This window comes from Cebus imitator, unplaced genomic scaffold (assembly GCF_001604975.1).
Source record: "Cebus imitator isolate Cc_AM_T3 unplaced genomic scaffold, Cebus_imitator-1.0 Scaffold462, whole genome shotgun sequence".
Taxonomy (NCBI): domain Eukaryota; kingdom Metazoa; phylum Chordata; class Mammalia; order Primates; family Cebidae; genus Cebus; species Cebus imitator.
The window spans coordinates 1,570,981-1,586,228 of NW_016107777.1; the positions used below are offsets into that span (position 1 = coordinate 1,570,981).

The following is a 15,248-nucleotide window of genomic DNA, read 5'->3' on the forward strand; positions in this document are numbered from 1 at the left end:
AAGACACATGCACACGCATGTTCATTGTGGCACTGTTTACAATAATAAAGACCTGGAACCAACCCAAATACCCATCAATGATAGATTGGAAAAAGAAAATGTGGCACATATACACCATGAAATACTATGCAGCCATAAAAAATGATGAGTTTGTGTCCTTTGTAGGGACATGGATGAATCTGGAAACCATCATTCTCAGCAAAGTGACACAAGAACAGAAAATCAATCAATGCATGTTCTCACTCATAGGCGGGTGTTGAACAATGAGAACATGTGGACACTGAGAGGGGAGCATCACACGCTGGGGTCTGTTGTGGGGGGCTAGGGGAGGGATAGTGGGAGGGAGTTTGGGAAGGGATAATGTGGGGAGAAATGTCAGGTATAGGTGATGGTGGGATGGTGACAGCAAATCACCTTGCCATGAATGTACCTATGCAACAATCTTTGCATGATCTGCACATGTACCCCAGAATCTAAAGTACAATAAAAAAATAAGCATGAAAAATGAAGTGAACCCCCAAATGGCCTTTGCAAAAGGAAGTTTCTTGATCCTTACAATAAACACTATTTTCCTCATTACTATTCACAAAGGGAAGAACCAAACTCTGTAGGACAAGTCTACAGAAGATACCTCATTCTCTCTGATTCCAAAAAGACCAACGTGTGTGGGTTTGTGACATTCCTGACAATGATTCCCCTAACTTGTTAATGTAGCTTTTCTCACTAAAGAGCATGCCTTCTATTCATTTCTGTTTGGTCCATCTTTATGATACACAAAAAATCTATGTCCATGGCTGGATTTAAACACTTAAAATAGAATATAGCTGGTATCAGATGATACATATTTTTAGCCAACCACAGAAATACAGGTCTTGAAAAATATATTTTCCTCTTGAAAATAAGAATGTCAAAATGGAGCTATGATGAGTGAGATCCATTTGATGTTATTAATGCTATCATAAACTTCTAGTTGTTTAGTATTTAAAAAAAAAAATCCTTTCTGTGGAGGTCCCTATCACAATCCCCAAAGCCAGGCTAGAGTGTCTGGCCTGGCTATGGCCCTGCTAGGTGACATCCCTATATGACAGTTTGGTTATTGATGTCTCACAGCTTTCTGGAGGAAAATAGTGAACTCCACCTTGTTGAACCTGTAACTTCTCTAAAAAGTAAGAGTTTGTGAATCCTATGTCTATGCAATAAGTCCACACACATTTCTAAAATTACCAAATGTCAATTAGATGTAGAAACATAAAATCTGCATTTGGTTGATATAAGGCCAGTATACACAATCTACTATTAGGATATTGCTCAAAGTAACTTTTTAAAAAAATTAGGAAAACCATACTTTCATGTTAGTTTTTATTTGTGTTTTTCTTTTATTGTGTTACCCTGTTTCAGATCTCTTAGTGTACATGGTTTGAACCCTACCTCACCTCTTTGCCCAGCTCAGTTTCTAAGAACTATAGTTCAAATATGACAACAGATTTCAGCTCACTCAAGGAGACTTTTACAGCAACCTACTTAGATTACAACATTAAACTCAGTAAATTCATTTCTAATGTAATAGGCTAGAGCAAAAGTCATAAATTTAAATCCTCTAATCCAACCTATAATATATGAATCTAAAGTTTATTTATTAGTTTAAGAAGGTCCAGAAAACATTAGGTAGTAGCTAAAAACACCATCATTTTTTATGGAAAATATCCAATTATTCATCTTGTATTGGCCACAAGTATATTTTTACATACATAATAAAGTGATTACTATTTGTATAGACTCACCAGAGAAACAAATCAGTAAAGCTCAAAGTGCACTCATATTACTTGAAAGCAGCATAGCACTGATTGTTGCCTGAAATTTGTAATACATAAAGTCACAGAAATCATTGTTAGTATAAACAATTTCAAGGAATTATATTACTCATGATCCTCAATAGGCCAAATACCTGTGTGTGTATTTAGTAGTGTTCCCCAGACACCTCTTCAGGTATCTCATTCCCCAGCTGTGAGGTACATTGGTTGCTCACGGCTTACAGGTGAGATACTCTGTAGGTACTGCCTTCTGCCAGTGGCAGCTGCCTAACCCAAAGGTACACTCTATCCCTCGGGTAACCCATATCCAAATACCAGTCAATGTGCAGAAACCAAGACTGGCCCCTTGCCTAAAGTGATTCAGTTCAATAAGGGTCCACAGTTCCTCATGTGATTGGTTATGGCAGCTTTTGGGACTTCATTCCGGGTCAGCTTCTTCCTCTATCCAGTTCTCTCCCCTTGTCCTCTCATAGGAATGCAAGGAAACCTCTTGCATTCAAATCTGAAAGCTGGTGTTCTGAGAAACCCATCTCATAACGTGTGAAATAAATAATAACAACTTTAAGTACCAATACAAATAACTATTATCATCTCTGAGTAATGAAATCACACAAAAATTTTTCTGTATTTTTCTGTACTTATTGTATATACTAAAATCTAAGCATCCTTACAAATTTCCAAAAAAAAAAATCTTTCTTTAGAAAAATCCTTCAAATAAATGAAAAAATTATGTAATTACTAAAAATGAAAAAAAGTCCATGAAAAATATGTAATCTATTTAATAGTGAATGTTTGACTGAGAAAACAGAAGATATAACAGATGCTTTCAAATGTGTATATAAGTATTTTATAGACAAGAAAGTAATTTTTAATTTCTGGATTTCTGGAGAATGGAAACTCAGTAGCAACATATAAAATTTGTTCCATAGATATTAGTAAAAATACAATCAAGTATTTTCCAATAATCTCTGTTTGTCTGAAAATTCAAGAAGCAAAAGATAAAATGTGAAGGGGATTCATTTACTTGATGGATTGAAATCCTGCTTAAACAGATGATCAGCTTAGATATTTCTATGTATTCAAAGAAACACAATAGCATCTACTGTCATCTTAAACACATAAAACTAGTGTAGAAATTAAAGTCTAGTCTATTTCACTGACACGGGTACAATACTATAATATATAATACTATAACAATATAATGGCCTTTATGTTGTTTAAGGATTCCACATTAGATTTCACTAACAACTAAATTTATAGGTTGAAACTGCAATGTACAGCAAGGAGCAACACATTGAAAAGGCAATGGGTTCCATCAGTCACTAGATAACACCATAAAGTGCTCTCAGCAAACAACTTTTTCATATATTTCATACCTAAGCATTTTACTCTAATAACATACGTGTAATATTACAACTGATAACAGCTATGAATGGGAAAGTCAGCAGATAATAAGCATATACTAAGGAGCAGAAGAAGGTCAAATAAGGTAAACTGCCTCCCCAGAGTTGCTGATTTCACCACCAACAGGGCTCCCACAAAAGTAACTATGAAATTTCCAATCTTGGAAGTTGAGAAAACAAGTTGGAAATTCTACTGAGTTATATCACATCACTTTATTATAAATGTAGGAGATTAAAACACTATTTATTGTATTCAAAACAAAAGTACCTGGAAATTTTTATTGACAAAAAAAAGAAAGTGTATCATCTGGGTATGGCATTCTTCATAGCAATTTACCCAAAACACAGCCCTTCAGCAGAAGCCACCCACTGTGGTGTATGCAAGCACACCAGCTATAATTAAAAAACTTAATTTTAACTCTTGCTGCACAGCTTATTAAAGCTTCTTATCACACTTTAAAACAACTAAGCTTAGTACAATTTCTTCCTGAAGATATTGGCAATTTCTCCTTGGTGCCATGATGGATAGAAAAGCAGGGGCAGAGATGGAAAGAGGAGAGATGTTGCAAGTTCTAAGAAGAGAAAACTCAGGAGAAGAAAAATAAAAATGCATCCCTTTAAGAATTAGGTAAGAACACAAAAACTTTGAAACTCACAGCCATACGGTATTTATTCTCTTTTCAACAGTAGTAACAAATATGATTACTGTACATTATTACAAAATTATAATGGGTTAAGAGTTATTTCAAATGATGATGATAATTGATGCTGACATTTTTCTCAGTCATTAAAAAGAATATAGGGCAGAGCGTGGTGGCTGACACCTATAATTCCAGCATCTTGGGAGGCCAAGGCAGGTGGTCAGGAGATCAAAAATAGCCTGGTCAACATGGTGAAACCCCATCTCTACTAAAATACAAATAATTAGCCAGGTATGGTGGCAGGCGCCTGTAGTCCCGGCTACTTGGGAGGCCAAGGCAGGGGAATCGCTTGAACCCAGGCAGCGGAAGTTGCAGTGAGCCTAGATCACACCACTGCACTCCAGCATGGAGACAGAGCAAGACTCCATCTTAAAAAAAAAAAATATATACACACACACACACACACACACACACACACACACGAGAGAGAGAGTACACAATCCACATCCCAAAACTCTACAAAATATATAAGAATTGGGAAGACAAAAATATGAAGGCTATGAACACAGAAACTGTCATATTTTCTTTAACATAACTAATGTACTTCTTAAATTGAAATTGTATTTATTATTATTAAAAATAAATATCTAAAAATGAATGCATGCCTGCTTTTGCAAGAGTAATATTGTCTAATTAATAGAAATACTTGTATAAATTTATGTAATTATCAAGATGCAAAAATATGTGCCTACATAAATATATGCATATTAAAAACACATTTACTGAATTATAACAGAAGAAGAAATCACTCTTCTTTTTTTCTTCTTTAATCACTACTAATGTGGAACAATTTCTAAACCAAACATTGCATCTGGTAGTTATGTGATGTACGTAAAGTTAGCAGTATTGTAGGAAAACTAAATTTAAACTAGTGTATCTTCTAAGGAACCTAACTAAAGAAATTTAGAGTTGTACCTGCAGACCTTTCCAGAATAAACCAAACTGATATGATTTATGTATGAATTTTTGGAGCAATTTTCCAGTTCCATATATTGTTATCAGAAACTCATGAGGATATAATTACTCTTCTTCAACTTTGTTCATCTTCATGAATTTTATAGATCAGAGCTTATTGATCTTTTGGTCAAGTCAATATGTTTTGGCTTCAAAAATTAAATGTAATTTATCAAACAACAGTGTAGAAAATGTTGTTTTATAATTTTATAACCATTATTAGAACTAACTCCTTCACCTAATCCAAATACATCATTGCATTAAATGTTAAACTTTACTCTTAGATGCCATGTTCCACCTGCACACTTGAAATAATGTAATTTTAATCAAAATTGTTTCCAATTATGCGGTACTATATTAACAGTATCATAACTGCAATCTATTATTTATGCAAATTACATAGTAATTTTTATTAAAGTAGTATATACAGAATCACTTTATAGTTTTTATAAAGGTTTATATAGACATGAGAAAAAGAAAAAATAGATTGTGTACATGAAAATTTATGCAAAGCATATAAAATATATCAGCTGTGTGAAAGTAACCATTTTAACTAGTCAGCAAGTATCATTAAAATACACTTGCTATTCATGGGATTGGGGCATTCAGGAATACCACATGAATCCTAGCATTCATGCCACAACCACTTTAAATAATCCACTTGTCACTATTTGCAATGAATTTAAATAATCCAATTGTTACTATTTGCAATGAATTTGTTATAATTATCCTTCTGATTTTTTAATATTTCTCTTACAAACTATATTGTCAATCTCAGTTGCGAAGGGTAGAGGTATGAATACATCACCTTCCACCTATGAAATAAGGATCTCTTTATACTTTTGATAAATTAACTCTTCCCAAAATAAAGCTAAGTTTATTCATGAACAAACCCATGGAGACTGCTTTTTTTCTCCTATTCAAGCATTCTTAGCTCAAAAAGAGATGTCAGCAATATTAAGATGTAGATAAAGGGGAATACTAAACCATTTGGCCTATATTTAAAAATGTTTAATAGTAACTTTTTTCTCTCCTCTTAAACATTCTTTTGTAATTTTTATGTTTCTTTTGATTTTTTAAAAAGTAAATATTATAAAATAATCGTGTTATTTTGATATTTGTATTGATGCATACACAATTAAAATATGATTATTCCTAATGTGAGTAAATTATAAGATATTGAATTAGATGAAATCATGACTTGAAACTCCAAAATTCTTTTCAGATATTACTGAATTTCTGTATTTATGTTTACTATTATAATGTGAAAATATTACATACTGATTCTTTTTCTAAAGTTTATGAATAGCATTAGTACAATAACATAAGGTCATGAACGTTTTATTAGAAATCCAATGTTAAAGAGGCAAACCATTTCAATTTGTGTAGTAACTTCTACATAAACTTTCTAGGGATTTTTTTTAAGTAAATAAGCAAACATCTTACCTATATACATATTTTAAGCTACATCATTTAATTGTGGTAGAGGCTCTCGGATGTCATTCCAACAGACTTTCTCAAATACCTTCTTTTCTGCTAAAGTGCTAAAAATGGTCAATATTAATACTCCCTGAAACTAAGGCAAAGAATGTGTGACCCAGCATTTGTCACTGAAACCTGAGATGAGACTGCTTAGGAGATCCCAGAAAAGATATTTCTGTCTGATAAAANACAGAAAAGAAAGGTAAAGCAATGAGGAACCACCCTCCCTGCATTTGGATATGACTTTCTCGGAATGTGATACTGATTAAGGCCATGAAGAAAAAACTATGAACGACTACCTTGTTGAGGATGTGGAGTAAAACTAAAGAAAAAGAGTGTAGTCCTTGATAAAATCCCTGTGAAATGAAATAACTAATCATGTCACAGCTCTACCCATATGAGATAAAAAATATTCTTATAGTACAAACCACTTTTAGCTATGTTGCCTAATACTTGCAGCTGGAAGTATTCTAAATGATACACTACTATTTAAGGCAAGGACTATTTCTCTGTAAAATTTCTAAAATAATATATTCTAACATTTCTGTAGCAGAAACTGCTTGTTTTCATCTAATATCCATTCTTTCCTTGTGACAGTAATAGAATCTCCAGTTTTATATGTACACACAGCTAAAGATTTGACTTCCCGATCTCCTTGTAGCTATGTGAACACATATCACTAAGTCCTAGCAAAACAGATATGAAGGAAATCCTTTTATACAACTTCCTAGGTTGAGCCCGGTAAAGTAATCCTACCCATCCTCCTTTCCTCCCCTTTCCAGTGGCTGGAATATAGATGTCCTGGCTCAAGGAGAGTGGCCATCATAAGCCACTGGATAAAAACTCCCTGGAAACAAGGGTGGAACAAAACAGAAAAGAAAAAACTTGTATCCCCCTGTATTAGTCCGTTCTCACACTGCTATGAAGAATCAGCCGAGATTGAGTAATTTTTAAAGAGAAAAGGTTTAACTGACTCGCAGTTCCACATGGCTGGGGAGGCCTCAGGAAACTTACAACCATGCTCTTTACAGGGCAGCAGGAGAGAGAATGAGTGCCAGCAGGAAAAATGCTAGACACTTACAAAACCATCAGATCTCATGAAAACTAACTCACTATCATAAGAACACCATGGGGAGCCCACCCCCATGATCTAATCACCTCCCACGAGGTCCCTCAGTGAACATGTGGGGATAACAATTTGAATTACTATTCAAGGTGAGATTAGATTATTATTAAAGGTGGAAACATGGAGCCAGACCACATCACCCCCACACTGTGCCACTATCATAACTCTCCTTGGATAATTAGTCTTGTTACACGAGAAAAAAAATCATCTTCTAACCTTTTAAAGTCACCGATTTTTTTTGGGGGGGAGGGGTCTGTGTTATAATTACAGCCTTTATTCTAATGAAACTAATATTTGTTTATTTATTTATTTTTTAGAAATCAGGTCTTGCTGTGTCACCCAACTTGAGTGTAGTGGTACTATCACAGTTCACTGCACCTTTGAACTTCTGGGATCAAGCAATCCTCCTCCCTCAGCCTCCCAGATAGTGAGCTCTATGGGTGCTGGTGGCACTGCACAGTACCATGCCCAGATAATTTTGGTTTTTCTTTTTTGGCAGAGGAGGAGTCTTGCTATGTTGCCAAGCTGGTCCTGAAATCCTGGCTTCAAGTGATTTTTTCCACCTCAGTGCCCCAGTGGGCTGGGATTACAGGCATGAACCTCCATGCCTGGCTGTAAATATATATATATTTACATATAAATAATAATATACATTAATATAAATACATATATATATATTTACAGGTACAAAACAAACCAAAAAAAACAAAAAATATATGTTTTGTAAAAATAGATATTTCATATATATTATAAAATATATATATTTATATATATAAGTATATAAAATATATATGTATATGTAATATATATACGTGTGTGTGTTTGCATGTGTGTGTATATGTATATATATATGTGTGTGTGTATATATGTGTGTGTGTTTGTGTGTGTGTGTGTATATATATATGTATATATATATATATATACATATATATATATATAGTTTGTTTTGCTTTTTCCTGAGATGGAGCCACTCTGTCACCAGGCTGGAGTGCAGTGGCACGATCTAAGCTCACAGCAACCTCCGTCCCTTGAGTTGAAGCCATTGTCCTGCCTCAGCCTCTGGAGTAGCTGGGACCACAGGCGCTCACCACCACACCTGGCTAATTTTCAAATTTTTAGTAGTAACAGTGTTTTATCATGTTGGCCAGGGTGGTCTGGAACTCCTGACCTTAAATGATCCACCTGCCTTGACCTCCCAAAGTGCTGGGATCGCAGGCGTGAGCCACCGAGCCCGCCCAGAAAACAGTTTTTAAATAGGAAAACTGATTATGTTTTTATTTTCAGTTTAAATTTGTTGAAATAGTTTAGAAAAATTTTTGATTTTTCAACTTAACTGCCTGTACATTCCTATTACATTCCTATAATTTTAGATTTTTTTAAGGAGTCTGTTTATGCACTTCTGAGGCAGAAGAATCGTTTGAACCTGGGAGGTGGTAGTTGCAGTGAGCCAAGATCACGCTATTGCACTCCAGCCTGGGTGACAAGAGTGAAAGTCTGCCTCAAAAAAAAAAAAAAAAGTATGTTGCATACACAGAACGTTTAAATCCTGAAAACAAAACAAAAAAAAGTATGTATGTGTGTATACATATATATGCAAACAAAATTTAATGAATTTTTTATTAAACAGCTGATTAAAAATATATAAAAAGATAAAAAGATAAAACTATTATGTTATTTAAAAAGTTCATCAGCAAGAATGACTTGCGGCACTTTTCTCAACAAACGTATGTTTGCTTTGGTAGCAATGAGTCTTGAGGAGCAATAAATATTTCCAGTGAAATAGAAGATATTAAATTCAAAGGAACATTATATCAATCAAACACAATAAAACTCCATCTTAAGACTCCAGTAATTCTGTTAACAGATACCAACTTTTTTTTTTCCTTTTTGCCACAGTATCTTTTTTTTTTTTTTTTTTTTTAATGGTTCTGGACTTCTTGGAGGTTTTTAGTATAATGACCAACTTAAGTTGCTGAAAATTATCAAAATTAAGTAACTAAGTGGCCACCTGCCAATTTGAAAATACTTCATAGAAAAAATCTGTTATAGGATACAAAGTTACATCTAGATAGGAAAACAAGTTCCAGTGTTCTACAGCACTGTAGGATGACTGCATAGCTAGAAGGATATGGAATGTTCCCAACACAAAAAAAGATAGATGTTTGAAGTGATGGATATGCTAATTACCCTGATCTGATTACTATATATTGTATTGAAACGATACTATGTAACCTATAAACATGTGCAACTATTATGTGTCATGGTTAAAATTTTAATTAAATTTTATAAAAAGAAACTATGGATTTTGTCTTTAACAAGTTGTTTTTCCAAATGTTCAACAATGACAGACTGGATAAAGAAAATGTGGCATATATACACCATGGAATATTATGCAGCCATAAAAAAGGATGAGTTCATGTCCTTTACAGGGACATGGATAAAGCTGGAAACCACCATTCTCAGCAAACTGACACAGAACAGAAAACCAAATACCGCATGTTCTCACTCATAAGTGGGTGCTGAACAATGAGAACATATAGACACAGGAAGGGGAACATCATACACCAGGGCCTGTTGTGGGGTGGAGAGGAGTACGGGAGGGATAGCAGAGAATGGGGGGATAGGAGAGAGATAGCATTAGAAGAAATACCTAATGTAGCCTAATGTAGATGACCAGGCAATGGATGCAGCAAACCGCCATGGCATGTGTATACCTATGTAACAAACCTGCACGTTCTGCACATGTACCCCAGAACTTAAAGTATAATTTTTTTAAAAAAGTTTGTATTTATCTGAAATAAAATTACATGAGAATGCATAAGTAATGACAGATTTGTTAATTTACTGTTTAGATAATATTGTGATTTATTTAAACTCTCTGATAACAAACTATTACTTTGACAAAATAAAGATCTGCTCATGGAGGTAAATGAACATTCAAGTACTAGCATTCTCAGAGTCCTGGCATTATGACTTTAGAAAGACTGTATTTTAGAAAGATTATATGTTAACAGAATACTGTCTTACTTTCTAATATAAAAACTAAAAAATAAATGTAGAAAATAAAATTAAAATATTTTCAATTACTATATTATGTCATGTATTTGGTATAAAATCACTAAAGCTGTATATTTTTTAAATATAAACCTTTAACTATTTTAAACAATTAAGAGCATAATGTAAAAACCATGTTGGTTATTCATTTATTATCTACAAACTCAGTCTGTGGCCCTACTTAAAATACTTCTTTTAATATCTCATTTTAAATCTTGTGAAGCAGGTTAGACAATTTTCAAGTAATAGTTTATAAATAGAAGCCAATTTCAATAAATTAATATGTAATTATAAGTTTTGGATCACTCATTTTCTGAACTATATACAAAATTCAGTTCCAGATTGTCTCTGGTAACCAAGAATTGAGCCACAATGCTTTTCATTTTATGAAAACACATTTTATCATGAAGCCAAGGAAGCATGATGTGTAAATGGTTTTCTGTGCTTCCCATGGACTAGCTCTTACTCAATGCTCCCCCTGATTTGAGGGCCAACCCAGTCCCAGATCCCTAAGCATTTGGCACTTTTTCATTCAACAGTTGTGCCAATAAAATGTGTTCTACAAGAAATTTTCCAACTGAAAAGATGAAGGCAGGACCCTTAAAATATTTGTCTTTGAATCACCATTGCCAGAAAGTGGGAAACAAACTGGTCAGGGGGCAATTTCTTAGAGATTTACTAAATGATCAGTAAAATTAAAATGGGTATAACAACATCAGAGGGAACATTTGTTTCAATTATTTGTATTTTGCTATTTCATTCATAGTTGTTCCTCTGTGAGCAGAGATTTAATAGGAAATATAGTTGGTTTCTTTCATTTTGGAGCAATATTTCTCTCCAAATAGTTATTAAGTCACTTACTTTTAGGAAAATTCTTTGCAATTTGGGAAATCAGAGAACACTGACTAAGATCTTTGGCTTCAGAATCAAACAGGCCACCTCTAAGACTTACTAGTTAAGTTATTTTGGGCAAACATCTTAATTTTTCAATCTAATATTCCAAATTTAAATGGCCTGTATTATTTCTTTTTTATCTCATTACTCCTTGTTGAACTACGCACATTTTTGATAACTACTTTAGCACTTGACGATAGTAAGCTGAATGACATTTGATTCAGATTTTTGTTTATACACGTAGATCTGCTAAAAATATGAGAAAATATTACTGTAAATTTAGCATGATTTTATCTGTTAAAAGGAATAGTGATAATTTTATCAATAGTTAGAAAGGAAATTGTCCTATGAAGGTTACAAATAGTAAGAATCTTAATATCTTCATAAAGGAAACATTAAAATCTTGTGAACCACTTATATTTGTTTGCAACGACTCTTTTAAAAATTACAAATGCTAGTTAATAATCATTTATTTGTATTCTGCACATAGATCACTAATAGTGAAATTTCTTCTTTGGCATTTTAATAAGCAAATGAAGTGGATAACTATATTGTGATTATTGTCTTGTTTGCTGTAAAACAATCACAACTATTATAGCCACCACTAAAGACAGAAAGGCATCTGAATTTAGTTTCAATAAGCCAAGACAAAGGTAGACTAGCTTTTGTTAACATTGTGCTTCTCAGACTGGGGTTCATGTATTGGGTGACATGACATAGAATGTTTGATGTTACTGGAAAAATAGTGTTTTCTCCTGAACTCCCAATATGTCAGTTTTCTAAATAATATTTGAAAATATTATTTTTAAGTTGAAGCAAATATGTTTTCTGATTCTTAAACTAGGTTTTGACGGATGAATAGAAATTTTCACTAGTATGAAAATGGAACAGAATGCCAAAGGCCTATTAATTTTAAATAAAAATGATATTTCAAAGATATTTCATAATACCAACATTGAAGAGTATTTCAATCTGATATGGTATGGAAATTAATCACATTTTCTGTGTTTGGAAGACAGAACAAAATCTTTCATGTTTTTGTACATCATTATGTTCAAAAACTCCTCACTTTCATTAAAGAGTTCTTATTGCCCTATTTAGAATACAAATTTTCTCAGTTCTCATTTTCTCACTTAAATAGCCAGATTATAAAATGTGTATGGCTTCACCATCCATCACATAGAAGATCAATAGCTTTGTTCTGCATTACCTGAGAATGTAGGAGCATGTGCTTAAACACTAGCAAATTGGAGACACTCAAACACTAATATAAAAGAAAAAATTTTAAAACTTTAATATTGTAAATTTTATTGTAAATTTTGTATTTTTAATGTTTTTGAAATAAAGCAAAATAGACATCATAGGAGAAAAAGGCACAACTTCATTGGAATTTCTTATACTAATTTCTCACTCTGCTTTCTATTTTGAATTGCATATAGGGCAGTGAGGGTGCATCACAAGTTGTTCAGGTAGCAGCATCTGCAAAGGTCTTTCTCTGACCTTGTGGATATCCATCAAAATCTGTCAAGAAGGCAATTCTGGGAACTTTCCTCAGTTTACGAAAATCATCAGATTAGCAGGTTTTAGAAATAACTTCAATTCCTAGTCCTAATAATTTTCGGTCTTTTCACTCGATAGTGGGGATTCCCTATCATTCACTCTTTACACATGCTTAATTTCTTATTGTTATGGAACATGCCATGTGCATTTATGCCTCTATAATTTTGCACATGTAGATCCCTGTCAGGTATGCTTTCTTCTACTTGTCCAAACAGCAAACTCTGCTCATTCATCAAAACACAGATTAAGTGTCATGGACTCCTTGAGGCCTTCATTGAATCACCTCCCCCTACCGATGTAATTTGCATGTACTTATCTGGCCTCTGTTGTCACAGTGCATTGAATCATTATTCAATATTTCAATTTCTTCAACTCTTATACGGCTTCTTCAGGGAGGAGATGGCATGTCTTGGGTAGTGGGCTAAAAGTGGCACATATGATTATTTAAAAACAAGGCTTTTCCTCTTTTTTGACATATTTTCAATCTCAATGATTACTATAAATTCTATAAATATTAAAAGATAAATGTGTGTATATTGAAAAGGACTTTAATTTTATACAGAATAATGTTTGTTTTTGAAATATATTTTAGCAATTTACTATTTTCCAAAGTGTTTTCTCATACATTTGATTATCTGATATTCATAGTAATCCTTTCATTTCCTGAAAAACAAACATCATTCTCATTTTTAAAGGCTGAGTCGCACAAATATATGACTAGCTTTAGAGCAAAATAGGTAAGTGTGGAAGGCCCTCTCTCTCTCCCTATGTCACTCTCTACATATATCTATATAATTTTAATACCTGACCACATATTTCAGTTATTGCACAGATACTTCTGATTTACTGGAAAATGATGGACCCTACATATTTTGGAAAACATGCTTAATCTAAATGTGGTTCAGTTGCCAATGAATGATTTTTTTAAGTTCAACTTAGTTTATACATTATGTAATTGATAATGACAGAAATAATGATTAGCATATATTATGTACTTAATATACATAGCTGCATCAGTGTGACCTGGATGTAACACAGGATCAAAAGAGACAATTTTGGAGCTTTAAGATTTGACTGCCCTGCTAGATTTCAGCCTTTGTTTTTGTCAATTTCTCCCATTTAGAATGGCTGTATTTACCCAATGCTTGTACCCCCATTGTATCTAGGAAGTAACTAACTTGCATTTGATTTTACAGACTCATAAGAGGAAGGGTCTTGCTTGTCTTAGGTGAAACTTAGACTTTTGAGTTAATGCTTGTATGAGTTAACACTTTCGGGGACTGTTGGGAAGGCATGATTGATTTTGAAATGTGAGGATATGAGATTTGGGAGGGGCCAGGGGCAGAATGACATGGTTTGGCTGCATCCCCACCCAAATCTCATCTTGAATTCCCAGGTGTTGTGGGAGGGACCCCACAATTACCCACTAGGAGGTAATTACCCACTAGGAGGTAACTGAATCATGGGGGAAGGTCTTTCCCACACTGTTCTTGTGACAGTAAGTCTCATGAGATATGATGGTTTTAAAAAGAGCAGTTTCCCTGTACAAGCTCTCTTCTCTTGTCTGCCACCATGTATGATATGCCTTTCACTTTCTGCCATGATACTGAGGCCTTCTCAGCCACGTGTAACTGTTTAAGTCCATTAAACCTTTTTCTTTTGTTAATTGCCCAGTCTAGGGTATGTCTTTATCAGCAGTGTGAAAACCTACTAATACATGCATATATTGGAATATAGTAAATACGGTAGTTTTCATTTTAACAATTGACACTGGCATACTTTTAATCAATTGTTTTAATGAAACAATTTTCCTGTGCTTAGCTATGCAGATATAGAACAGAAACTTCAACACTGATTTGCATTACTATTTACCAAATTGTTCAAACTTCTATACAATATACAGCATAAATATACTGCCTCTAGCATCATTTGGCAAATCTCTGACCACTATTTTCTGTTCATCTGTTTACTCTGGCCTTCTGGAAAATAACAATACCTACCTTACAGGGTTATTAATATAAACAAACACATAATACATGACAAAACCAATTCTAATACATGATTTTTTTACTCCAAGGCACAACACTCTGGGTAATATTCATTTCAGATTTTTCACTACAGTTTTTCTGTCTATTTGACTTAACAAAAAAGATTTACTCTTATTCCTCTCAATACAGACAGAAATCTGGACTCAAACTTTGATAATTTTAACATAAATCATTTTTTTCTATTAATATTGCTTTACACAAGGTGTATCTGTATC

The 15,248-nt window shown here is 33.5% G+C and overlaps 1 protein-coding gene across 7 annotated transcripts in view; it reads right to left on the reverse strand.

Annotated features, from left to right (window-relative positions):
* SPOCK3 (SPARC (osteonectin), cwcv and kazal like domains proteoglycan 3) overlaps nucleotides 1–15,248 on the reverse strand; it is a 547,888-nt gene that overhangs the window by 511,172 nt on the left and 21,468 nt on the right. The window lies entirely within an intron of this gene.